The sequence below is a fragment of the Carettochelys insculpta genome, chromosome 3 (assembly GCF_033958435.1).
Source record: "Carettochelys insculpta isolate YL-2023 chromosome 3, ASM3395843v1, whole genome shotgun sequence".
Lineage (NCBI taxonomy): Eukaryota > Metazoa > Chordata > Testudines > Carettochelyidae > Carettochelys > Carettochelys insculpta.
Window position 1 is genome coordinate 59,974,725 of NC_134139.1, and position 26,183 is coordinate 60,000,907.

Sequence of the window (26,183 nt, forward strand, 5' to 3'; positions counted from 1 at the left end):
TATGGTTCAGCTCTGTGTTTTTCTTGTTAAACACTACTTATTTTCAGGTTACAGAAATTATTATGATACAATGTATGATACCTGGCTATTTGTACTATGATTCAATGAGGCAGACAGTAAATCTATCCCCATAACTTAACATAATATTTGTAATACTTTGGGCTCATTACCAAATTGTGCAGTCAAACTATTGTGTGTCCATGTTAGAGCTTTATATTAAGCAGAACAGCCATATTCTAAGATGTGAAGGAAATCATTCACTGTCCCTCCCTTGCTTCCTGAAGAGAGTCATCCCCCAACTCTGTTGTGATGCAGTGATTAAACAACCCTATGAATAAAGTAATTTTGGTGCACTAGCAAGAGTCTCTTTACAAATGCTATAATAAACGCATACCAGATAAACCACAGGGTCATAATGAATACATTTATTTCATGGGCCTTTCCTAAACACCACTCATATAAAGTCAAAACTCATCAAAATATTTTCTAAATTAAAAAAGTAATGTAAACAGTTGCTTTTAAACAACTAAACAATTAAAAATTCCCTGTTAGCAACCCACACACTGCATCAATGGGAATATGATAATGAAACTGGCCATAAATGCAGTAAACCTAACTACATTAATTAATACCGAAAAGAATACAGATAGGGCTACATTGTGACATGTTCCTCACCCCTTGCTCTTGCTGAAAGTTTGCACAAGTGAATCCTATTGATGTCAGTGAAACTGCTTGTGTTAAGCCTTGCCTACATTTACACTGGTGCCGCTGCATTATTCTAGCATTTAGTGAATGAAGACTCTACCTAGGCCAAGGGTCGGCAACCAAAATAGCAAGAAGAGCCATTTTTTTTCCAATTCAGTAGAAAAAACACAATAATTCAAAAGATGCAATGAATGTGAATATGAGATGATCCTTAATAAATAATGTCAAACCATACAAACCCCTATTTTAAGAAGAACGTACACACAATGATTTATAATGCAAAACGTGTTTACTGCAGGGTGTTCACAACCTTTTTACATATTCTATTTCCTCACACTTTACATATGCATTTGTACCACTGCCTTCCTGACTTTCGTTCCTGAACTCTCTGGGGGATGCTAGGGGATATTATCCAACATTTCGCGATGACATCATTTGCTATTTAGATATGAGATGTTCATTTTTGGACTTTTAGAGCTTCACCATTTATCAAAAATAATCAGGAGGGCTTTTTCTATTTTGCAATTATAGCATTGGGAGCAACAAAGAAGTCCTAAAAGAGCCACATGTGGCTCCAGAGCTGCAGGTTGCAGATCCCAGTCCTACGCTAATGGGAAAGCTTCTCCCATTGGCACCCTGGAAGGCAATAGCTATGTCAATGGTAGAAGCCCTCCAATCAACATAGTGCTGTCTATACTAGAGGTCAGATTGGAATATCTATGTCACACAGGAATGTGGATCTGCCACAGCCCTAAGCAATGTTGTCCAGGGCTAAGTAATTAACTGCTCATCAATGTGAATATGGAGCTCACAACCTGATCTTAAGTGAACAAGCAATATAAATAATTAAAATGGTAACTTTTGAAATTCCTCCATATTTAATAGTCTATAGTGTTACATGAAACAATGCATGATTTTTAAAATAGCTCTTTGATACTAAAAAGGCCAAAATGGAGATAACTGTTTATTGGGTTTTAGACACACTAGATTATCTCACATTTGTTCACCTACTCAATGGAGCCTGCATGCTACAGTAATTGCAAACTCGTCTTTCCATTGTATTTTATGCTTATTCCATCTTAAGAACCTAGGTCATTGACTCTCAAGGCTACTAGCTCAACATAGGGGTCAATGGGCTGCAGCTCTCCTGTTCCTTTCCAAACTAATGCCCATTCACCTATTTTACTGCTTGGCGGACAGAAACAATTGAACATTTATAAGGCCATAGCCAGGAGACCTGCCATAAATAAGTTTTAATAACTCCCAGTGATTTTACATCTTATCATTTATGTCACGCTATTTCAAATATGTAGTAATGGCAGCTCTATCGTCTGAGTCTTTAGGATATATGTAGCTCTGCAACAGCAGTTCAGGAATCAGATAATTTAAGTTTCTGCTAATAAGTAGCTGGAAGATGAAAATAATTTAACAAAAATAGTGTTGAAGTACAGATATGAAAATGTGCTTTATAAATTCAATTATTTGCAAATAAATTAATGTTTAACACATGAAAGTCACACACTATTTTTATGCTGGAGTACCTCACCAGCTGCGAGCCTGGGCAATTTTTATGGAGACCGTGGGCTGCCCAGGCACCAGGCCCCCGCTCTTGGCTTTACTGATATAGTCCTAAGGAAAGGATAACCCTTACGTTTGGTACCAGCTCAGCTGCAGGAGTTGCCGGGACAGTGCTGGAAGTTGACACAGAACTGCGTTAGGACTCCCCTCTGGATTTTCTGTCAGGGTTTAGTCCCTTAGCCTTACTCCTTTCCAGGATAACCTACAAGGCAGTGGGGTGTCTTCCTCTGCCTTCACAGGAGTTGTCGATTTGCAATACCACACCTCCTGGTCCACCGTTGAGACTGTGCATTAGAAGGGAGAAGGACCAAGTCCCTCCATAAGGTCAGTATGTGAGACAGACCAGACCCCCTTCACTGTGTTTCGCCTGCGAGCTGACGCAGTTGCCTGGGGGGATGGCGGCGCTGTAATGCACAACAGCTGCTAGCAGCCAACAGTGAGAGTTGAGTGGTGGGTGAGGACCAGTGCTTCCGTCCGCCTGAAAAGGTGCAGCTGCCGGAGAGTCAAAGGTACTACCAGGGGTGAGGAATACAGTCACACAAATGATTCAAGAGATGGAGAAAATGTCTTATAGTGGGAGACTTAAAGAGTCAACCCTTTTAGTTTGACAAAAAGAAGGCTGACTGGTGATTTAATAACAGTATCTAAGTATATTGCAAGGGGGAAAAATATCAGGTACGAAATGTTTCTTCAGTCTGGCAGAAAAAGTCACACTAGAAAGCAATTGATGGAAGTTAAAAGTCAGACTAATTCAAATTACAAATAGGGTACAAATTTTCAACAGATGAACGCTATGGACAATGTTCACATAGAAGTGACAGATTTTCCATTTCTTGGAGTCTCCATACCTTGATGTTTTCAAATCAAGACTAGATGATTTTTTGGAAGAAATGTTTTAGTCAAGTGACTTGGCCCAATGCAAGGTGAAACTGAGTGGAAAACTACAGTCTGTTATATGTGAGGTCAAGCACAATGGTTCCTTCTGGTCCTAATATCAATGAATCCATGAAATTCATCTGGAATTGGAATTATGGCACCTTTTATTTGTCAGGGATTTTTTCATCCCTCAGGCATAATCGTCCCCGTGGGCCAGGGGAAACAAGCCTTGGGCCTTTAATATCATTACAGGGGCAGGTGGACTCTAAAAGGTACATAGGCTGCCAGTTGGCAGCCCTCTGTAACGGTCACTCTGTGTCAGTTGGTTTTCCCGGTAACCTGAACTCACAAACATTTCAAAAATCATAGATTTGAAATCCAGGCTCCTCATTGGATACAGGTGGGGCAGCTTCTAGAGGAGGACCTGTTTGAAAGCAGGACCTTCAGAACGTCCGTATGTAAATAGACTCATGAATAATGTATGAGATCAGGGAATATAAGGCAGCGCTGCACAGCGCTCGGGGCCCTTGGTGCAGATACGACTCTGTCACCTACACGGGGAGGTGCTGGCCCTCGAGGCGTCCACCAGCCCCAGGCTAGCTGCCTCTGAGGCGAAGACATTTTGAAGAGCTCCTGACTTTTCGAAGAGCTCCTGCCTTTTTGAAGACTCCCTGAAGCAATTCCATATCCGCCCAGCAGGGTCCGCCTGCTGAGGTACTAGCTGTATCACTCACACTAAGAGAGCAAAGGCAGCAGCTCTGAGGTAAATTAGGCGGGAGACGAACTGGCCTCACCCTTAGGGTGAGGTACTGCGCTCTCGCCCGTTAGCACCCAGAGCCTGTCATCACTGCGGCACCCCCGACCTTGCCGCCGACAAGCAGCTCAAAGACGGATTTGGTGTGTGTCGAACTGGCTTCACCCTTAGGGTGGAGTACTGCGCACACATCAATTGAAGCCTAGAGCCTGCCACCTTCGCAGCACCTACGCTCTGGCTACTCGTCGCCTTGATTCTTCTTCGCCGGACGTGACCATCGCACTCAACTAGACTACTGGACAGGACCCTTACACCTGATTGGACACGTAAAACCCCCTCTACGCCCTGAGACACTAACTCTAAAATCTAATACCCCATTAAGTGATTCAGGCTGTGTAGGGGGATTTAACAGACTGCAGCTCATGTTGCAGTTTTTCTGGATCAACTAAGAGCCATAACCCGGAGCTGAAATAATTTGCTCCAAGCTGCGCAATTGGTTAATAAGCCCATAGTTAAGGCTTTGTTAGCTAACTGTTATTGTTAAGGTTTCTCTTTTTCCTCCTAACCTCCTCTCCCTCTCTCTCTCTCCCTCTCTCTCCAATTCCCACTGGGAAAATCCGCCATATATTGTCTCAGTTGGGAGGAAACCTTGATAGGCTGGACCTCAAGGTTTCCAATAGGGTGACTCAACTAGTCACCCAGAGCAAATAGGGGTAACAAACTAATTTATCTTCCCTAGCTCGGAGAAAAACTTACTTTAAAACTCATTAAGTCTTTTTACCCTTTTGTTTTATAAGAGAAGTCTCTCATAATCTCCTTCCATGGAATTCTTGTTAATATTTAGCGTAAGTGTTTAGACTATATATTTGTAGAATAATTAAACTTAGTTAAGTTAGTTGTTAATGAATAGTTATACAAGTTTAGTTTACGCGCTGTGTTGTTTGTCTGTATGTTGCTGTTTTTTGTCAATAAATACAGTCATTATCTAGTTTATTTTTCCTCTCCTCATCTCACCCTTGCTTTTAACAAGCGAGTCAGCTCCTGCCCTACCGGGAATTAGCTTCTCCCCAGCCTCTCCCCTCTAGTACAACACTGGTCTCTAGGCCCCCTGCCGGAGGTGGGTGGGGTTGGCCTGCTGAGGAGCGGAGCGGCCTTTGCCTGTCGGCGGGCTTCTGCCGTCTCTTCTTTACCCTCGTCTGAGGCCCCAGGGGGATCCGAACGGGACACTGGTGCGGGGTCAGCGGGGGGTTCATTGCCCGCGATTCTGCCCGCACTGACATTATTCATTGCTACTATATATATATATATATATATATTATCAAAACAAAAAAGCAGTCAAGTAGCACTTTAAAGACTAGCAAAATAGTTTATTAGGTGAGCTTTTGTGGGACAGACCCAAGAAGTGGGTCTGTCCCACGAAAGCTCACCTAATAAACTATTTTGCTAGTCTTTAAAGTGCTACTTGACTGCTTTTTGTTTTGATAGTGTATAGACTAGCACGGCTTACTCTCTGTTACTATATATATATTATATATTTTTCCCTGTTTCATGCTACTGTCGTAGCCAGAAAAAATTGGCCACTCTTAGTTCTGCTGCTGAATATTAAGGAGAGCTAACTTTTCTCTTTGGATAATAGGAGGCTCTATTTTTAATGATCTAAAAACAATTGACAGTGATAAACCAGAATCATTCATTTTTTCCATAAAAAGTCTTTTCAAAAAATTGTTGTACTGAGATTTGGAGTACCACAAGTAGTCAATAGAAAGAGACAGATTGTGACTTTTTGTTGTAAAAATATATGGCAGGCTGAAAGGAGCAGAATTAACATTCCCCTCACACTTGCTGATCTTACAAAGGAACAATCACAATACAGTCCCTGCATCTGAGGGAAAAGAAAGACTTTATGGGTCTATCATTCCCAATCAGCAGAGTGAGAAGAGACTATGACTGTATATCTACGTCTGCTCCAGCCACAAAAGCAGATCAGAGCACCAAGAGTAGGGTGACCAACCATCCTGTACTGGGCGGGACAGTCCTGTATTTTGGATGCCAAAAAGGCATCTAGGCTTATTTTCTTAAAAGGGATGAATTGTCCTCGGAGGCTGGGGGTGGGGGCATATTTGGGACAGGGAGATATAGTCACCTTAACCAAGAGGCACACATTTCATCATCCTAAAGAAAAGGGCAGTCTGTAGAGTCCTTGTGCTTTGAAGAGCGTGGGGAGTATACCATCCATCTGGTAGCTCTATTTGATAATGAGGCACCACATAATACTTTAGTAAAAAGTCTGTCCCTCCCTAACCTTTAGCTTGCTCCTCAAGTGGCCACCCACTCTGTATTGTAAGGACCATCCCTTATTTGGTGCCTTGTATCTTGTGACCTATAGGGGATATGAAGAGGTATTTGATCAACTAAAAGTAATTTTCCTATCAACTTTCAATCATCATACACTGTGATAAAAATGTAATTTTGTATTACATGGGCTATTACGTCTTAAGGGGTCCATATTTAAAATTTCCTTTATTTCTTTGGAATGCAGGTGGTTGCTGTGTGAGAGAAAAGGATGGAGGGTCCAGCATCCCAGAGCTTACCAAAAGCATCTGTGCGCAGGTAGCCCAGTGCTTCTTTACCTGTAACCAATGCCAGGCATGCAGGGTGGAGAAAAGGAAAGAGCCTGGCTGTTTTATGGACTGACTAGCAAGAAGGCAGGAGTCTTGTTCAGAAGTCTCAAGAGACGAACCACAGCCTGTCTGCTCAGCAGCCACATGAGCAAGTAAGCCCTCACCCTACCCCTTTGGGAAAAGGGGAGAACCTACTGAGAGGTCCCAGCTAAAGGGAATCTGGACTCTTGGAGCCATGCTCCAAACTTAAAGACTGACAAGGAAGTGGTTCAGAGTTCCTGGGCCAGGACCACAGGAGGCAGGGGGCCAGCACCCCCTCCCACACCCCTGTTTCTACCCACGCACCCACTCTATGATCTCTTTATTGGGATACCCAGCCAGCAGGGACCCAGCTACAATTGCACTTTGTTCCAACAGATTTCAGTAACTGCACATGTGCATAAGTGCGTGCAGACACAAATCAGAGTTGGACATTTTAGCCAACGGAGGACCAAATTCACTTCCTTGGTCCATTGATTGTAAACAAGTTATTTTTACACAGAAATTACATATTTTCTGAGACTTGTGTAAAGTGTCTGTAAACTCATAAATTTAAATTGTTTACTGGATTATTGATTAGAGAACTGCAAGTTGCAAAGAACTGCCATAGTGTTTTTTCAATGGCAAACAAAACTTTTTAAAATGAAGTGACCAGAATCAGGGACATATGAAATTCTAGATAATTTTTATAACCTAAATTGTTAAAATGATTGCTTCTAAAATATCCATATGATGAATATTTTTCTCTCACAAGTCTCCAGTTTTCAAGTTATAGAAATATTTGAACTGTAGAGACTTCCCTGGGTAACTTAAGTATAACCTGCACTATAGATGGCCTGTCATCTAGCTACAATTAGATAAAAACTGAACCGCTAACGTTTAATCAGTTACAACGTGAAAATTATATTTTGAAAATCAAGTTTATTAATATGTACTGTTTAGGTAATCATATTTATCCTCCTAATTTACGCAATATTTATGATGCTCTACATGTCCTTGAAATAGGGAACAGGGACACTACACTATGAGAAAGTGGTCTAGCTGCTGGAGTTCATAAATTTTGTTCAGCTTTGGATGAGTTCAAAGAATTGCCATGTAAGAAAAGCCTTACAGAGGGAATTTATCTGATTATGGCAGTAATAATTACCCAGCTGTTTATTGCAGATAGAGAAATAATTCATGTAGGCAATAGGCCGTGGTGGCAATGACACTCTGCATTTAGTAAATATGCAAACTGTTCACTTCTAATTAACCAAGCTAGAGGATGCCCTTATTAAATGTATAAACTAAAAGCGCCTTCCTGACAAGTGATGAATTGTTACATTGCACAAACTCTTGCCACAGAATTATTGGAGTGAACTTGGGGCTTAACTTCATTAAGAGATCTTGTGGGATAGTTAAATGAGGATGGACAGCATAACAAGATCTACCTGACAGCCAATGATATGTTAAAGCTTAATGAAACTGCGTCTTTTTTTCCTTCTTTTCTACTTACTTTACAGTTAAGATCCCTCTTTAGATAAAGACCAAGTCTGGGACTTCTGCTTAAGTTACGGCAATGCAAAAGAATGAAACAAGTCAGGAGTTCACCAGTCAAATCCATACAAAAAGGGCAATAAAGACTAGAAGTGATTTTCGTAGAAATATTTCAGCACCGAAAATTCACCCATTCATTGCAGTGCTTTCAAAGCTCACTGCTAGAAAATTATTTGTAATGTCACTCCTACTCAACTTTGCCTTGAATTAATGCATTAAAAGTAGTTCTGATCAAAGTGAACTAATTAGCACAGGTAGAGAACACAACTACCTTTCACTTCTAGAAACCCAAACTCAAATTCATCCTTAAGTTAAGTGAAATAAGTCAATGGCAAATATATGAATGTCCCAACAATATGCTTAGTGTTGTACATGATACAGAAGCTTCAGAATTTTATAATCCAATTAATTTGTTTACATTTTTCACCTGGGATGGGCATCTGGCCCAAGCTGGGACCAGAGTCAGTGGCTGGGAGGGGAGCCTGGGAGCTCAGTGGCCGGGAGAGAAACTCAGTGACCACGAGGCTGACAGACCCCTAGGTGAGCCCAGAGGCTGGCAGCAGGGGGGCCAGAATTGACCTGCCCTGGTCTGGCAAACTCCTTGGTTTGGGACTGGCCAGGTCTCAAGAGTGGCAGATCAGGGAGGTCCAAACTGTAGAGTAAAACTTCCAAAAATAAACATTCGCCACTAATATTTTAGCTTGATGTGGTTACATTACAGAAGTTTAAATATAAAGCAGGAGTTGGACCCGGTCCCCCTGTGCTTACTAATTCATTACTTAAGTTGTTCAGCCAATATATTACCGCTAACTAGATATGCTTTTTATAACTGTTGTACTCTGGAATGAAATCTGACTCTAGTTTTCAGGTCAGACAGTATGGATTCTTCAGCTATGAAGGTCAGAGTTTTATAAAGTCAGAGGTCTCTCAAGTCATGTGCACTAGGGTGCCAAAAACTTTGTTTAAATAAAAGGCAGTATATTCAACAATTCTATTTTCAATCCCAGAAATTCCAAAGAATTGAAAGATGAGTTTGGCTTGGTGGACTAGATCAGTTCAGAAAATAAGTTGTTTGTTCTCTGTTCTTCCTGAAAGAATTTTAAGATGTTCCCTGAGAGATTTTGGCACCTGTTGAAACTATGCTGTAGAATCAATCGCTGTTGTGGTCAGTGAGGAGGAACGTTTTAACTGAATTATAACAGAACAAAAAGATACACACTCTTAAAAATATTCTGATACTTTGGCTACGTCTACACGTGAAGCCTACATCAAAGTAGCCTATTTCGATGTGGCGACATCGAAATAGGCTATTTCGATGAATAACGTCTACACGTCCTCCAGGGCTGGCAACGTCGATGTTCAACATCGACGTTGCGCAGCACCACATCGAAATAGGCGCAGCGAGGGAACGTCTACACGCCACAGTAGCACACATCGAAATAAGGGTGCCAGGCACAGCTGCAGACAGGGTCACAGGGCGGACTCAAAAGCCAGCTGCTCCCTTAAAGGGCCCCTCCCAGACACACTTGCACTAAACACCACAAGATCCACAGAGCCGACAACGAGTTGCGGACCCTGTGCATGCAGCATGAATCCCCCGCTGCAGCAGCAGCAGCCAGAAACCCTGGGCTAAGGGCTGCTGCACACGGTGACCATAGAGCCCCGCACGGGCTGGAGAGACAGCGTCTCTCAACCCCCCAGCTGATGGCTGCCATGGAGGACCCCACAATTTCGACGTTGTGGGATGCGGATCGTCTACACGGTCCCTACTTTGACATTGAACGTCGAAGTAGGGCGCTATTCCGATCCCCTCATGAGGTTAGCGACTTTGACGTCTCGCCGCCTAACGTCGAAGTTAACTTCGAAATAGCGCCCGACGCGTGTAGCCATGACGGGCGCTATTTCGAATTTAGTGCCGCTACTTCGAAGTAGCATGCACGTGTAGACACAGCTTTTGTGAAATAGCTGACAATTGACTTATCTCTATAAGACAGAAACAGAGGAAGGAACTTCTGAAAGCTCTCGGGGTGATAGTGTGACAACATATAGGCTACATCTACACTAGGGGAAAACTTCGAAATGGCCATGGTAATGGCCAAATAGAAGAATACTAATGAGGCTTATTCCTATCAGCAGATTTCGACATTTGCAGGGTCCTTTCAAAAAGGACCCCTTGTAGACGACCTGTGCGAGAGTGAAACCTGGCACTTTTGAAGCATGCTAATGAAGTGCTTAATATTCATTTCAGTGCCTCATTAGTATTCTCCAATTTGGCCATTACCATGGCCATTTCAAAGTTTTCCCCTAGTGTACACGTAGCCATAATGTATTTCAAATATAATTTATGGAAAATAACAATCTATTAAATATACCATAAATGAAACATCTCTTCATAATTTTTCTAGCAATGGATTCTCATCCTGCAGTCTTTACTCATATGAAGGCTTTAGGACTGACTCTTTTAGTCTGAAAAAAAGTCCAAGGCTGTGGCCACACTTGGCCAACACTTCAAAATGGACATGCTAATGGCCAAATCAAAGAATACTAATGAGGCACTGAATTGAATTCAGCGCCTCATTAGCATTCACATGCTGAAGGCCATGGCGCTTCGAAAGCACTGCTTTTGAACACACACGGCTCGGCGTGGCTACACTGGGGTCCTTTTTGAAAAGATCCTGCACATTTCCAAATCCCCTTATTCCTGTCAGCTGGGAGGAGCCTTTTCCCTGACAGCATTACTCCACTCTGCATTGAGGAATAACTGCTTTGTCAATGTCAACAGAGTTCTGTCTATAAAAGTGCAGTGTAGGAACTTTTGTAGACAGAGAGAGTACTCCCTGGCTCTAGCCAGCTGGGGCCAAGAGGTGCTCTCTCCACTGCAAGCAGGGATCTATGCTCTGGTCCTCCAGCTGCCCTTAAAGGCACAGAGAGCCCAGGAAGTGGCCAGCCCTCAGCCCAGCAGGAGGCGGAGCTAGAACCAGAGCAGGCCACTACCCCGGAGCCTCCTGGGGAGCCAGATTCTGACCCTGACTCCAGCCAGGGGCCCCTTATAATTGCCCTGGACATGGGTCCCTCGAGCAGGACAACATCCAGGGCATCCCTAGATCTGTGTGGGGAGGCTTCAGGTGAAATGCCCCTGCCATGGCTGGATATGGACCAGCCCCATGGTAAGCACCCAACCCAACAGACAGCACTGCAGGCCATGCCTCTGTGCATTTGGAGGGCTGCCCTGTGCCTGGCTCAATTGCCACCCCTGTGGGGACCCGTGGGCGCTCAGAGACCCCCAGGGCCAGTAGATCATCAGGCAGAGTTGCGTAGGTTTTTATGAATGTTTATTTCCTAACATAGCCCTAGTTACATTTCTGTACTAAAAAGCTACTATCCTAACTCCCCCTTATTCCTCATACTAAAAAGCTATGGCTCTAATACCCCCTCATCCCTTGTTATTAGGGGGGTTGGTGGGGAGGATGGGTGTGTGGGGTTGGAGTGGGTCAGGATGGGGCTGCAGGACTGAGGACCCTGCAGGGGTTGCCCTGGGTGGGGCTTACTGGGGGCTATGGGAGAAGCTCTCCCGGAGGTCTTCCCTGATGTGCAGCCCCTCAGTCAGCCTGCTAGGTAGGGGCCATATCCAGCTCCTTGTATCCATAAGCGGTGTCAGCCAGCCACCTCTGGAGAAGGGCCTCGTTCTTGCTCACCAAAATTTCGTGGAGAGCACAACATACTCCCATGACTTGCAGGACATTCAGCTCCCCCACATCTAGGCAGGAGAGGAGACATAAGAAGCAAGCCTTCAGATAGCCAAAGGCACTCTCCACTGGGGTCCGGGCCTCGTTAAGGCAGGCGTTAAACAGCTTCTGTGTGAGGTGCAGGTGCCTGGTGTATGGCATCATAAGTCAGGACACCAGTTTGTAGGCTGCATCACCCATGATGCAGAGGGTCATGTTGGTGTGCCCAATGGTCAGCTCCCAGTGGGGAATGTACGTCTCTACCTCCATCCACCAGCAGAGGCTGGAGTTTCTGAAAACCTGAGCATTGTGGGCCTGGCCATCCCAGCCCATGTAGATTTCCATAAATCAGCCACGGTAGTCCACAAGGGCCTGCACACCTACAGAATAGTAGCCCTTATGGTTGAGATACTGGACGGCATGGTGTTCCAAGGCTCGGATAGGAATGTGTGTCTGGTCAATTGCACCAAACAACCACAGGAAGCCCAGTGTGCTGAATCCAGCCATGGCTACATCTACTTCCTCGACAACACTCCAAAGAAGGGTGTCATTGGTGGCCCTGATGACCTGCAAGGGGAGGAGACCGAATGCAGATGTGAGTGACTAGGGGATATAGACCTGGGTACTGGGGGAGGATCCCTGTTGCCCTTCCATCCCGCATTCCCCTCAAACTTCTCCCAGACCACCCCCCCAGCAACGGGTCTATGCAAGGGTGAGATGGTATGCTCCATGAGGGCCAGGATTCCTCCCTTGCCCCTCCTACACCTCAGGGTCCCCTGTGGAGGGACCTCCCCCATCCCCTGTGCAACACTGGTGAACCAAGAGTGCTTTAACTGCATAAGCACAGCCCAAATGGTGGACCTGCCCACCCCAAACTGATTCCCAGTGGAGTGGTAGCTGTCTGCAGTGGCAAGCTTTCAGAAGGCTATGGGCATGTGTTGTTCTATGGGAATGGTGGGCACATCAAGGTGTCCTGCCTCGCGAACCAGGCATAGAGCTTGAGGAATGTTGCCTTACTCATTCTAAAGTTCTGCACCCACTGTTGGTCATCCCACTCACTCATGACAACACGGTCCCAACAGTCAGTGCTGGTGATGTAATGCCATACCCACCTGATGATCCATGTGGGTGGCTGTCGGGTGTGCCCCAGGGCAACAGGGACGTGGCTTCTGACAGTGGGGTGGTGTGCATGCTGTCACAGCAGGTGAATGAAGACTGCTGTAACAATCAGCAGCAGCTGCTGCAGCTCCTCCGGGGTCCAGGGCACGGCTGGGGGTTGCTCTGGGTCCATGGACTGTGGCATGGTTTGGAGTCCTCCATTGGGCTGTGTGTGCTCTTTGCACAGGCTGTGCTGTCGCTCCTGGGGCTTGCAACACCTCTAGTGTACAAGGGGCAGATGTGTGTGGGGAGCCCTTTAAGGACATGCAGGGTTGGGAGTCCTAGAAGGGCTTGCCAGCCATCTGCCCCCATCCTGTTGACAGAGTGGCCCACTTGTGTGGCCGCTCTCTGTCAACATTATGGATTGCTGTTTCAAGCCATTTTGGTGTGTAGATACATTCTGTCAACGGAAGTTTTGCTGGAAGATCACTTCTGACAGGAACTTCTGTTGACAGATCGTTTTAGTGTCGACACCTGCCCTTCATGTATAATTGATACCATACTTATCCCATCAATCTATTAAATATGCAAAAAGGGATTTTATTAATAATTATTATTCACTTGGTGACATAAATAATGGGGTAAATGACACTTTTTCTGACACACACGCACACACAATTTCTATTTTACTTTCTAGCTAAACAGACACTGTACCATCATGTGCAATTTACCACAGTGAAAGGAGCACACAAAAGGTCCTATGCACCAAAAAGACATGTTTAATAAATAGTTCCAGTGCTATACGTCAGCCTTTGCCCCAGCCCTGCACTTGTGTGAATTTGAGTGTTATTGATGATAATAGGTTCCATATGCCATGATGCTTGCTAAGTCTAAGCTTAGCCAAGGCTGCCAACTTTGTTAGCTTTTTTCAGGTGATGCACGAATTGTAAGTTATCTGTATTGCTTATTGCTTAGCAAACATCGTGCCACTGCTGTTGCTAGTTCTCTGCCATGTTGTAATCTCACTGTGCTCTTTGCTTCAAGATAATGTGATTATGTGGTGCCATTTTCTGATGACAAAACCTTGAAAAGCAATATGCATCTTGTTTTCCTCGTTAATTCTACTTCTAGTTTCACTCCTGACATGTAGCAAAGTAGTCAAAGCATTATAAGTTAATCATATAGTTGGAAACTGATATAATCTGTATATTCTTATGATGTAGTATTGTTAATTTATGTGAAGTGACCTCCATTTGCTTGTTGTGAATTGGAACTGCTTCACATAAAACAAAATGCTAATTCTACTACATAATAGGGAGTTATAGCCCATGCTAATTGCTTTTGGCATATTTCTCTATGTAATCATTCTACCATCTCTTACAGTTGTGAAAAAGAAGGTATCACAGATGTTCTTCAATAAGGCAGTGTCCATTCTATAGAAGAGAAGTTTCAATGAGGAGTAATGGACATTTTCTGAATATGTGGAATTCAAATATATATGCAACTTCACAGCCAATCTACATTCAGATACTACACAGTATACAGATTCCAGTTCTGTGTTTCATTAAACATCAAGAGATAATACAGAACACAATTTATTCATAAATGCTACAAAGGGAAATTGTGGAAAACATGTTGTGGCAAAAACTGCAGCAAATCAGAATGCAGAAATAAGTTACTAATTTTACATTTACATAAAAACATAAAATAAACAAGAGTACTAAGAACTTGTGCAGCATAATCCTAGTACTATATCTTCAAAGTACTGTAAAAATATTATGAAATTAAATTTCACCATATGGCCCTGAAGTAGCTAAGAGCCCAAGAGCTAGATTCATACACTTGTTGACACTAAGAAGAATGGTTGTGTGTGTCTCTTCTCTTCTAGTGCTGCTGTGGACTATGGCACATGCCAAGTCTACCCAGTCTTGTGACTCCTGATACATAGTTTGCCACAGTGGGAAATAACTGGATTACAGGTGTGCCCTGATTACATCTCCTCTTGCCCATGTCCTCCTACCCTGATTCAACCCCTTCCTTATTGGGACCTGCCCTGACCTTCCCCTACCCTAAAATGAGCACTGTATTGAGATTTCAGCAGAGATAGTACAAAGCTGGTGCTTTGCAGGGTTTTACACTGCACTGTAGCAAATACACTAGGAAAGGAAGGAGCACTACAATTAGCATTATACATTTACTATAATACTTGACCTATCACTGTACACAAAGTCTGTGTCATGATGAGGTAAAAAAAAAACCAAAACCTTTCTTCAGATATTATAAGCATTACGTCTCACAGCTGTCTTTAATTCATATGAAAATAATGGCTTCAAGTAAGCGTGAACCAGTCTGTCGTGATGTGCAAATTAACAGATTATAGTACTATTATTAAATTATATTTTAGGTCAATTTATGTTAAATTTAATTATGTCACTCTATGGCTTTAAACTCAGCCTCAATTAAGTTTACTTTCTCCTGAGGTTTGTGAGGTGAATGCACATGGCTACTAAATGAGGGCAGTAAATGAGGACAGCTTGTACCATTTGAATGGTAAAGATGTGGCGGCTATGTGAGGGTAGCTTCTTAAAAAAGTAAATAAACAAAAAACCCACTCCACAGCCCAGAGTGACAAAATGTAGGCTCTAAAAGGGCTACATAAAACATAAAAACAGCTTGTGGTTCAGAAGTAATGAGCAAGCTCTTCTAATGAAATCAGTTTTAAAAATTCTGGCCTGCTGCCTTTCACGCTAGAATGTGATGTTCCAAACAAGGTCAATTCAGACATGTAAAGAGTGTGTATGTAGCCTCAGTTGATAGCATTATTCATCCTGCTGATAAATTTGGGAAACTGTGACTCCACCCATAATTCAAACTATCTTCCTCCTTTAAGCTGTATTAACAGATTCCTCACATCCTGAAGACAGGATTTTGCTTTTCATCTCCAAAACACCTTCTTCTAAGGAATAAGAGGAATGAGTACAGCTGCATCAACCAAATATTTACTAGCATTCATATTACTCTGCACAGAATTAATAAACGACCTACAATGCATGAAAAAAAACCACTGGAAAACAGGCCGTGATGTCAGGATTTATTACAATAGGCTATTTTCTTTCATTGCTGTGTTCTAATTTTAAAAATAATATACAGTAAGAACTTTAGCTAAAGAGAGAGGCTAAGTCTACACAAGTGGCTTTTCCTGGCAAAACTGGACGTTTGTCAGGAAAAATCGTGGAGTGTCTACATGCAAAATGTGCTTTGACAGTTTGTCAACAAAACTCAGCACATCTGCTGGCAGCATTATACCTCTCTCTGTTCAGGTATAACGCCTCTCTCAACAGCGTTCTGTCGACACAACAGCTGTGTAGATGCTCTGGGCCCCTTTTGTCAACAGATAGGACTTTCGGTTCACTGGGCAGCCCTGTTTTCAGAGCTTCCAGCCAGCTGTTCTGTCAAGAGAGGGCCAGGCTGTCTGGCTGCTTTCTGTCAACACAGCAGATTGCTCTTTTGATCTGCTTTATATATAGACGTACGCTGTCAACAGAAGTTTTGCTGGGAAATCCCTTCCAACAGCGACTTCAACAGAGGCTTCTTATGTAGACATAGCCAGAGTGAGTAGACGGGTACCACTCTTGACTTTGGTCAAAAGTGAACCACAAGAGCTCTGGGATGGCCTCCACTCCTTGCTACTGTCTATCATCTGCCAATCTGCCATACCTTCCATTTAAGCAAGTAGTTGCCATGAATAAATTAGTTTAAAAGAGGGTAACTTGTGAAACTCAAGAAGTAGGTGTCTAAAATAAAAGGGAATATAGATATACACAAACTGCTCAAGTTAACATGATACCATACTTGTTTTCCTTCAACCATGTAAACATGAAATAACCTGCATTTATTTTGCACGTTGAACTTTAATGCACACTGTAATCTGCTTTTCCCATGACTGTTTTTAATACAGTAGATCCCCAACTTAACCAGGGGTTACATTCTCGCAACACCTGCGTAAGTCAAATTTCCCACACAACTTGGGGGACCCAGGAAGCTGATGAAGGCACCAGCCCTGGTCAGTTTCCTGACTCCAGTGAGTGGAAGGGCGCCAAGGACTAGGCGGCAGCCTGGCTCCCAGCTCCCCTGAGCTTGCAGGAGCCAGGAAACTGACCAGTGCACCAGAGTTGGTTAGTTTCCCAGCTCCCAGAGTAGTGGGGAGCAGGGAATCTGGCAGCAGCCTGACTCTGGCTCCCCTCCACTGGCAGCTTCAGGCCTTGCCTGTCCCCTGGCTTCCCCCAGCTGGGGGAGTTGGGGGTTGGAGTGGGGAAAGGGCAGAGCAGCTGTGCTCCCCAGCCCTTGGGTACCCTGCGATTTTGACCTGCACTTAACTCATGGTTTACTGTAACCCAAAATTCTTTTTGCTCTTTACAAGCAATATAAAAAAGTTGCTTTCTTTCCCTCTAAACGTGCTTTCTTTCTTTTAAAGGAGGGATTTAAAAACAGCTGGTAAAAGGACCAGGCAGGGCAATATGCAGTCTTAGACTAATATTGATTTTAAGGTCTGATATCTGATAATATGCTAAAAGTGAAATGGATAAGAATTGTGAATATTGGTTTCCTAATGACATACACAAATTATTTATAGCTCTGTCATGTTTCAAACATAAATCCATATAACTATGACATAATACCAATAAAAATGAATTTGAGCAAATATTTTAAGGATTAAAGATCCTTAACTTTTCTGCTAGTCTAAGGCCTATAAAATTAACAAATATAAATAACTGACACTTTCCCTAAAATATGTGAATTAAGGCATATATTGAAACAAAAAAGCAGTCATGTAGCATTTTAAAGACTAACAAAATAATTTATTAGGTGATGAGCTTTCGTGGGACAGACCCACTTCTTCAGAGCACTTTTGAAGAAGTGGGTCTGTCCCATGAAAGCTCATTACCTAATAAATTATTTTGTTAGTCTTTAAAGCGCTACATGACTGCTTTTTTGTTTTGATAGAATACAGGCTAATACGGCTATCTCTCTGTCACTCTAAGGCCGTGTCTACACTAGCTCCAAACTTCGAAATGGCCACGCAAATGGCCATTTCGAAGTTTACTAATGAAGCGCTGAAATGCATATTCAGCGCTTCATTAGCATGCGGGCGGCCGCGGCACTTCGAAATTGATGCACCTCGCCGCCGTGCGGCTCGTCCCGACGGGGCTCCTTTTCGAAAGGACCCGCCATCAGCTCATGGGAATAAGGGGACTTTGAAGTAGGCGGGGTCCTTTCTAAAAGGCGCCCCGTCGGGACGAGCCGCGCGGCGGTGAGGTGCGTCAATTTTGAAGTGCCGCGGCCGCCCGCATGCTAATGAAGCGCTGAATATGCATTTCAGCGCTTCATTAGTAAACTTCGAAATGGCCATTTGTGTGGCCATTTTGAAGTTTGGGGCTAGTGTAGACGTAGCCTAAGGCACATATGCTGTGGTGCAGTTTGGTATCTTTTCATGTATGTGCATATGCACATCATCTGCATAAATTACTCAGAGCTTTCTCATTCGAGCAGTCTTCCTAAACTCATACTACCTATTGTAATAGGACAAACTTTAAAATGCACTTATACAAACTAATTGTCAGCTCTAACCACCAAAATATTTGCTTCAGTGTTGTGTCAAAGCTGATTTTCGGGTCACATGGAGAAGCTCAGGGCTCTAACAACGACACGGCACTAAACAAAAATGCCTTGATGAATGTATATAAAAGATGAATAAGTTAATTAAGGGACAGTTTCAACAATAATGATCCATCTGCTTTGTCTCACTCTGGAGATGAACAGCAGTCAGAAGTGTGGCTTAACCTGAGCCAGGTTTATTAACAATTTGCACAACCATACCAGTAAGTCTGGCCCAGGCTTTCAAAATATCTGCTATATTAAAGCTATAGCAAAACCCAATTATATTTTACAAGGATGCATCTTCGATGTTTAATTGTCTATGCATTTTTATTCATGTCATTTATTTTATTAAATGGTTAAATTCTTTTATATACACTAAACAAATATTTTTAACTTCAACTAAATTGTGTGTGTCCCTGATTGGCGTGTTGGGGAAGCAAGTATGCATAGAACTTTTCCCGATATTTCCATAGCACTCCCATGCAGTACATGGTCATTATATCAGCCCAACCTTTCCTGGGCAATGTGCTTGGCAACATTTCTTGCCCACAGAGGGCAAATTTTATCTGAATTCAGAACATGGCCAGGGAACAGTTCCCCATTGCATGCCTGTTGGAGTCTGTGAGGTAGATGCTAGGTGAGAGTGCACACAACTTTTTAAATTTATGCCAGTAAAGGGATGTATGTGGTAATACTTCTTTCCTAGAGGAAATACATTGATTTTCTTTCAATACTGAAAATATGCATTGTATTTAATCAATGTGATTAAAAATTCAATTACAAAACATACACTTTATTTCTAATGGGCAGGGCAAATCTGGGATTAAGTGAAAAAAAAGCTTACTGGATAGACTAGTAATAAATAGCTACTAACATCAACAGAAGGATATACTAATGATAATAGGCATGAAAGTTGGCTATTTTATACAGTTGCATCTTCCATTTAATGTTGCAAGACATAAAGTAATAGTCAAAGCCAATATGTATCTAATACAATAACAACAAAGGAAAAGAAGAATTTCAGTTTGGGTTTCTGTCATAAGAAAAGGATGATCACTCTTCTGCACTCAAACTGAATAATGTTTTATTAATGCTACCATGCCTATGGCTAATTATGAATTTCATGATCACATTTTCTTGTTCATAACCTGAGGCAGTTTCTGCACATCAGGCTAGAGGTTACAAGTGTGTAAGTGTATGAAATGCATACTCAGCCTTTAACCAATTAAATTAATTTATCCCTGTAAAATCTCTGATCTCAGTATCAAATTATATTCTTGCATATGTGTTGAAATAAAATACTATACCACCAACTATGGAGTACATTAAGTATAATGAAAGGTTGCATGATGGCCTGTGCACAGTAATATCCAGTGCTTTTTTCGTGCTGGTACTTGCTGGTACTAAGTACCAGCAGCTCAGCAGCCCCAGCCACAAGATTGGCTTGGTGGGTGGGATGGAGAGCTGGCTGAGTACTGGCTCTTTTTAAAACAAAAACAAAAAAAAAAAGCATGGGGTAATATCACTTCAACTCATTGATGCAATGAATATGTTTCCATATATGAACCATTTTAAAAAAAACTTTGTCTTGGTATTTATAATAGCATTTAATTTACAGAGACGAAATAGCTCTAATTGTTATTAAATGCTAATAATTAATGAAAGTAGTAGAAAACATGAACTTCAAAATAACATTAAACACAAAAATGCCCTAAAATACAATTTGAAACATACACATAAATTACCAATGGACTCCAAAATCCCTAAAAGCCAGAAATCAGATAAACAAACAAGTAGTGTATAACGTATCAACAAGAGAAATAAACCCGTCACACTGAATTTGTCACATTTATGATGGACCTGATACATGACAGGCAAAACTATAGCACTACATCAAAAGAAATAGTAAGAAGTAGTACTAAGTAAGAAGACAGGATCTGCTGTTTTGCCTCATCTCAAGATGTGAACAAAATATCTACATATGTGCACATATTAATCTGAAACAACCATTAGAGAATTAAATGAAAGAGCAGAACATCAGAATATAAAAATAATGCAGTATGATTCAAAATATAAGATGCACGAGACAAAGACAAGACCTACTGGGGGAAAAATACAAACTGCAATAAACTCATGTTCAGTACAGTAGAAATGCCACTTTTCATTATTTTATTTTGTCCATATATGTCTTGGGCTGTGTCTACATTAGCCCCAAACTTCGAAATGGCCATGCAAATGGCCATTTCAAAGTTTACTAATGAAGCACTGAAATACGTATTCAGCGCCTCATTACCATGCGGGCAGCTGTGGCACTTCGAAATTGACGCAGCCCGCCTCTGCACGGCTCGTCCAGACAGGGCTCCTTTTCGAAAGGACCCCGCCTACTTCAAAGTCCCTTTATTCCTATGAGCAGATGGGAATAAGGGGACTTCGAAGTAGGCGGGGTCCTTTCGAAAAGGTGCCCCATCTGGACGAGCCGCGTGGCAGCGAGCCGCATCAATTTCAAAGTGCCGCCGCCACCTGCATGCTAATGAGGCGCTGAATATGTATTTCAGCGCTTCATTAGTAAACTTCGAAATGGCCATTTGCATGGCCATTTCGAAGTTTGGGGCTAGTGTAGACATGGCCTATAGGCTTGTAAGTCAGTTAGTTGTTCCAAGAGGAGATGATTGAACTATTCTGAATAAGGAAGTCGACTTGCATTTCAGCAGTTCATCCAGCCACCAAGTACTAATTTTAGACTCCCAGCAGGGTCAAAGTAAGTCCTAGATAGTGACTGAATTTATAGCTTTAGTGATATGACTGCTCAGAAAAAAAGCAAACCTGGGATTTTTTTTTTTCATAGGAATTTGGGTTGGATGTGGCAGGGTGTCGAAATTAATGAGTTTTATTGAGTGACTGTTTACAGCCAATTAATAGCCAGATTGCATAGGATAAGAAATAAAAACTCAAGTCATCCACAGGGCAGAGGTGGGTTACAGCAGAACTGGGGCTAGGAACCTCACTGGAGAAGCGCTGGCAGCTCTGGGCAGGGGATCCTGCTGGGGCTGGGACCAGGGGAATGCTAGTCAGGGTTGGATCCAAGGTGGGGCCAGATCAGTGCTGGCAACTCCTTGGCTGAGGACCCCAATTGGGTTCAGGGAGTGCTGGCAACTCCAGGGCCTGGGACTTCACCAGGGAAACTCTGGCAATGATGGCTGTGGATGACTACCAGACAGTTTTGCTCTCAGAACAAGTGGCATGTCTGTGCTGGTTATCTAAGAGTTCTGGTTGAAAGTATACAGTAGACCCCCCCGAGATACATGCATTTGGGTTGAGAGTATCTCAGGATAATGCAACTCTGAGCAGCGGGGAAACTGACCAGTGCTGCTGCACTCATCAGTTTCCCAGCTCCTGTCAGTGGTGGCAGGTGCTCCTGTCAGTGGCAGCAGCCAAGAGTAAAGCTCTCCGGGAAACTGACCTCTTCACTCCCTGGAGCCTGGAAAGTGACCAAGGCTGCTGCCCTGGTCAGTTTCCTGGCTCCCCTGAGTTACTCAAAATTTGACTTATGGGAGGGTTGTGAGAATGCAACCCCCGGGTAGGTTGTGGGGGGAGGGGGCTACTAAATCAGAAACTAAAGAGTTTACTGTATCTGGTCACCCTAAGTTGCCTGGATACTGTCCAAGTTATTCCTCCAACAGTCAAGACTGATGATCTGTGTCATTCAAGACTATCAAAGAAAGTGCAAAGAAAGACTGTGACATAAAGGTAAATCACCCAGTGATCATGTTAATGAACATATGCATAGTGCTTTCTTATATTAACCATTGCAAGGAACCCTACAAAGTGGTGGTAGCAGTGTTTTATGGTGTCTCTGATAAGCATTTCTGACATCTGTACATTACATATCTTAAAGCCAAAAAAAAAAAAAAGTCTTGAAATGAAAAGCATCATCCTCTGATAAAACTGAGGTCAGTAGTGTTATACCAGGGGATAATTTGGATGGGTATGTTATCTATCATTTATTTATTCTGCAGTTGCAGAGTGACAATTACAGGCCAATATCCCACTGTGTTAGGTACTGTACAAATACATAACAGAAAGATACCCATCTTCCCCCAAAATCATTCACTCTAAGGCTAAGTCCACACTAGATAGTTTTGTCAACAAACCTGACATTTTGTTGACAAATCCTAGGAAATGTCCACATTCCCAAGGCATTCTGTTGACAGTTAATCGACAGAATGTGGCACTTCTGTCAACAGCTTTCTGCTGCTCCTCTGTGAGGCAGAATGCCTCCAAAAAGCCAGTCTGGATGTTCCAGCGGGCCTTCTATTGACAGACAGGGCTTCCAGGACACAAGGCAGCCCTGTTTGCTTTGCTCACGGTTGTCCATTTTGCTGATAGAGCAGCCGGGCAGTATGGCCGCTCTCTGTCAACAGAGCAGATCACTCTTTCAATCCACTTTTCAGTCTGGCTGCACTCTGGCGCAAGAAGTTTTGTCATAAAGAAAAGTTACTCATTTCGATGCAATAACAATTGTTCTTTGAGATGCGTGCCCCGTGGGTGCTCCACTGTAGATGTCGGGCTCCATCCCAGTGCTGCAGATCACAGATTTTGATAGCCATAGTCCGGAATCTGAAAGATATAAAAGAAAAGCTCCAGAGAGGGGAGGAGGGAGAGTTGTGGAGCACCCACGGGGACACACATCTTGAAGAACGATCATTACTGCACCAAGGTGAGTAACTTCTCTTTCTTCTTTGAGTGATGTCCCTGTGGGTGCTTCACTGTAGGTGACTGGACAGTAGTACCCTGGAGCTTGGAAGGAGGGTACTGGATTTACGCCTTTGAAGCAGATGACAATACTGCCAATGCTAGTGATGTGTCTGTGGTTAACTGGCATTGAATTGCATAATGCTTTGCGAAGGTATCATGGGAAGACCATGTTGCCGCTCAGCAAATGTCCTTGAGGGAAACACCTTTGAGGAAAGCTGCCGATGCAGCCACTGCTTTTGTAGAATGAGCTGTTGGTTGAGTTGGGAGTGGTATGTGCTGTTCTGAGTACCACAACGTAATACAATAAACAATGAGCTTTGCAATTTGCTGAGAAGATAACACTTCACCTTTGGATCGATCAACTGTCAGGAAATCTGTCTTGTGGAATGGCTTAGTTCTGTCTATATAGAAAGCCAGTACTCTATGGACATCCAGAGAGTGAAGCGCTGCTTCTTGCATTAAAGCATGTGGTTTTGGATAAAAGGAGGGTAATACGACTGGGTCGTTAATATGAAAGTCAGATGAGACCTTGGGAATGAAGGCCAGGTGTGGCTGTAATACCACTCCTTCCTTGTTAAAATCCACATACAGTGGAACCACTGTCAGGGTAGCTATTTTGCTAACCCTGCGAGCAGATGTGGTAAAAAGCAAGAAAACGGTTTTCAGGGTCAACATTTGCAGGGAAACAGTGGCCACTGGTTCAAAGTGTGGTCCGGCCAGTACTTAAAGTACCAAGTCCATGTGCCACGGTGGGAGAACAGGACTCCGAGGGCGGTAAACATTTGCAAGCCCCTTGAGAAAACATTTTTTAAGGGAGTGGGCAAACAAGGAGGTGCCATCAATTGAATGTCAAAAGGCTTTAATTGCCGCAAGATGTACTTTCAATGAACCTAATGCTAGACTTGTTTGTTGCAGGTGCAAGACATAGTGGAGGATTGTGTGCAGAGGAGCTGTATTTGGGTCAGTTTGGTGCAAGGAACGCTAGGACACATATCTCTTCCATTTGGAAAGGTAAGTAATTTGTGTGTTTTTTCTTCTCCTATGAATCAATACCTTTTTGACTTGAGCTGAACAGAGGTCCTCGGATGCACTTAACCAATTAGTAACCACATCATGAGGTAAAATGTGTTAGATTGAGAGTGCAGTAAGGTTCCCTGATTCTGGGTTAAGCAGTTCATTGGAACACAAGTAGATTTGGAGGGTAAGGTGACATACTCTGAAGAAAGGGAAACCAAGGCTGATGAGCCCATGCAGGTGCTACCAATATCATTGTGGCCCCTTCTGCCTTGACATTTTGTAGAACTTTGGGTATGACTACTGTAGGAGGGAAGGCATAGAGCAGTGGTCCTTTCCAACTGAGAAGAAATGCATTGCTCAGAGACTCTGGCCCCCACCAGCTCTGGAACAGTACTGGTGATATTTCTTGTTGTGATAGGTTGCAAAGCAGTCTATGCATGGGTATCTCCAATGTCAAAAGAATCAGTGAAGGACACCATTGTACAGCTCCCACTTGTGATCTGATGCAAAGTGTCTGCTGAAAGAGTCAGGTGTAATGCTGCTGGTATCAGGAAGGTATGATGCTACCAGTGTGATGTTGTTTTGTATGCACCAGTTCCAAAGGCGAACTGCTTCCATGCAAAGGGAGCGGGATCATGTGCCACCTTGCTGATTGGTGTACCACATCATAGCGATGTTGTCTGTAAATACTCTTGCTATTATTTTGTGGATGTGTGCGTGGAATTGCCTGCAAGCATTGTGAGTTCTAGAAGATTTATATGTAGGGATGTCTTTCGAGGTGACCATTGGCTTTGGACAGGCCATCTGTGCTTATGGGCTCCTCATCCTAATAGAGAGATATCTGTCATTATGAGGTCTGAAGGCTGTGGTTGATGAAAGGGCACACCTGATAACAGGTTCCCTTGACTTGTCCACCATCGCAAGGAATCCCAAACATGGAATGGTGGCATTACCACTTTCTGCATGTGATGCTTGGTAGCGGTATAAACCTTGGCTAGCCAATGTGGAATGCAGTGGAAGCATAACATGGTGTATTGGACTATGTATGTCTTAGCTGCCATGTGCCCCAGCAATTGCAGGCATGTAATTATTTTGATTGTCGGGCTGTGTATAATTATATCGGTTAAGTCCTGAATAGCCTGGAACTGTTGGACAGGTAAATAGGCTCTTGCAGTAGTAGCGTCCAGTTGCGCACCAATGAATTCCAGTGTTTGGGTGGGCTTTGTTAAGTAAGTGTCTGCATTTGGCCAGGCCATGCTCGTGAGGCAGGCATTGCCACACACGCTGACTAGGCTTCAAACCACATCCTGTTGTCAGGCAGAATACCAAAGTTATTCGCACCAAAATGTTGCGCCTTTATCTCAGGCTCTAACCTTAGAAAAACGAACTTGGGTAGCAACCCAGCACGTCACCTAAATTGTTTCCCTGATTGGCTTATCGAAATCACCCCACTTTCATGAGGGGAGGGGGCGGTTCGGAAGGGTATAAAAGACCCCGCCCAACCGGTGCTCGAGGAGGTAGCAGAGCACGTATCTCCAAGCGCCAGTCAAGCAGACTGATCACCTGTCTGACCACCTCCCCTGGAACTCCAGGCGTAACTCAGGCCTTGTAACTGAATCCATTGCGACACGTAATGTTTCTGCTAATTAGCATATAACTAGTAAGTATAAGATTGTGAGTACATATGTAATAGAGTGATAAGTTTCAGTTCATAGTTAGAGAAAGGGTTTAGTAATTGTAATAGTATAAGTTGTTAACCATAGAAGTTGCTTAGTAATATAGAAAGTAGAGTTAAATAGCTGGAAAACATAACTGTATAAA

At 43.1% G+C, this 26,183-nt stretch overlaps 1 protein-coding gene and 1 long non-coding RNA gene across 2 annotated transcripts in view; one reads left to right on the forward strand and one right to left on the reverse strand.

Annotated features, from left to right (window-relative positions):
- The window catches only part of SPATA17 (spermatogenesis associated 17), a 178,195-nt gene that overhangs the window by 95,795 nt on the left and 56,217 nt on the right, over positions 1 to 26,183 (reverse strand). The gene's annotated exons all lie outside the window — the stretch shown is intronic.
- The window catches only part of LOC142010302 (uncharacterized), a 59,862-nt gene that overhangs the window by 5,181 nt on the left and 28,498 nt on the right, over positions 1 to 26,183 (forward strand). The window contains exons 3-4 of the long non-coding RNA XR_012644761.1: positions 6,453 to 6,523; positions 24,261 to 24,356. This is a non-coding gene — a long non-coding RNA (uncharacterized LOC142010302). The remainder of the gene's footprint in view (positions 1 to 6,452; positions 6,524 to 24,260; positions 24,357 to 26,183) is intronic.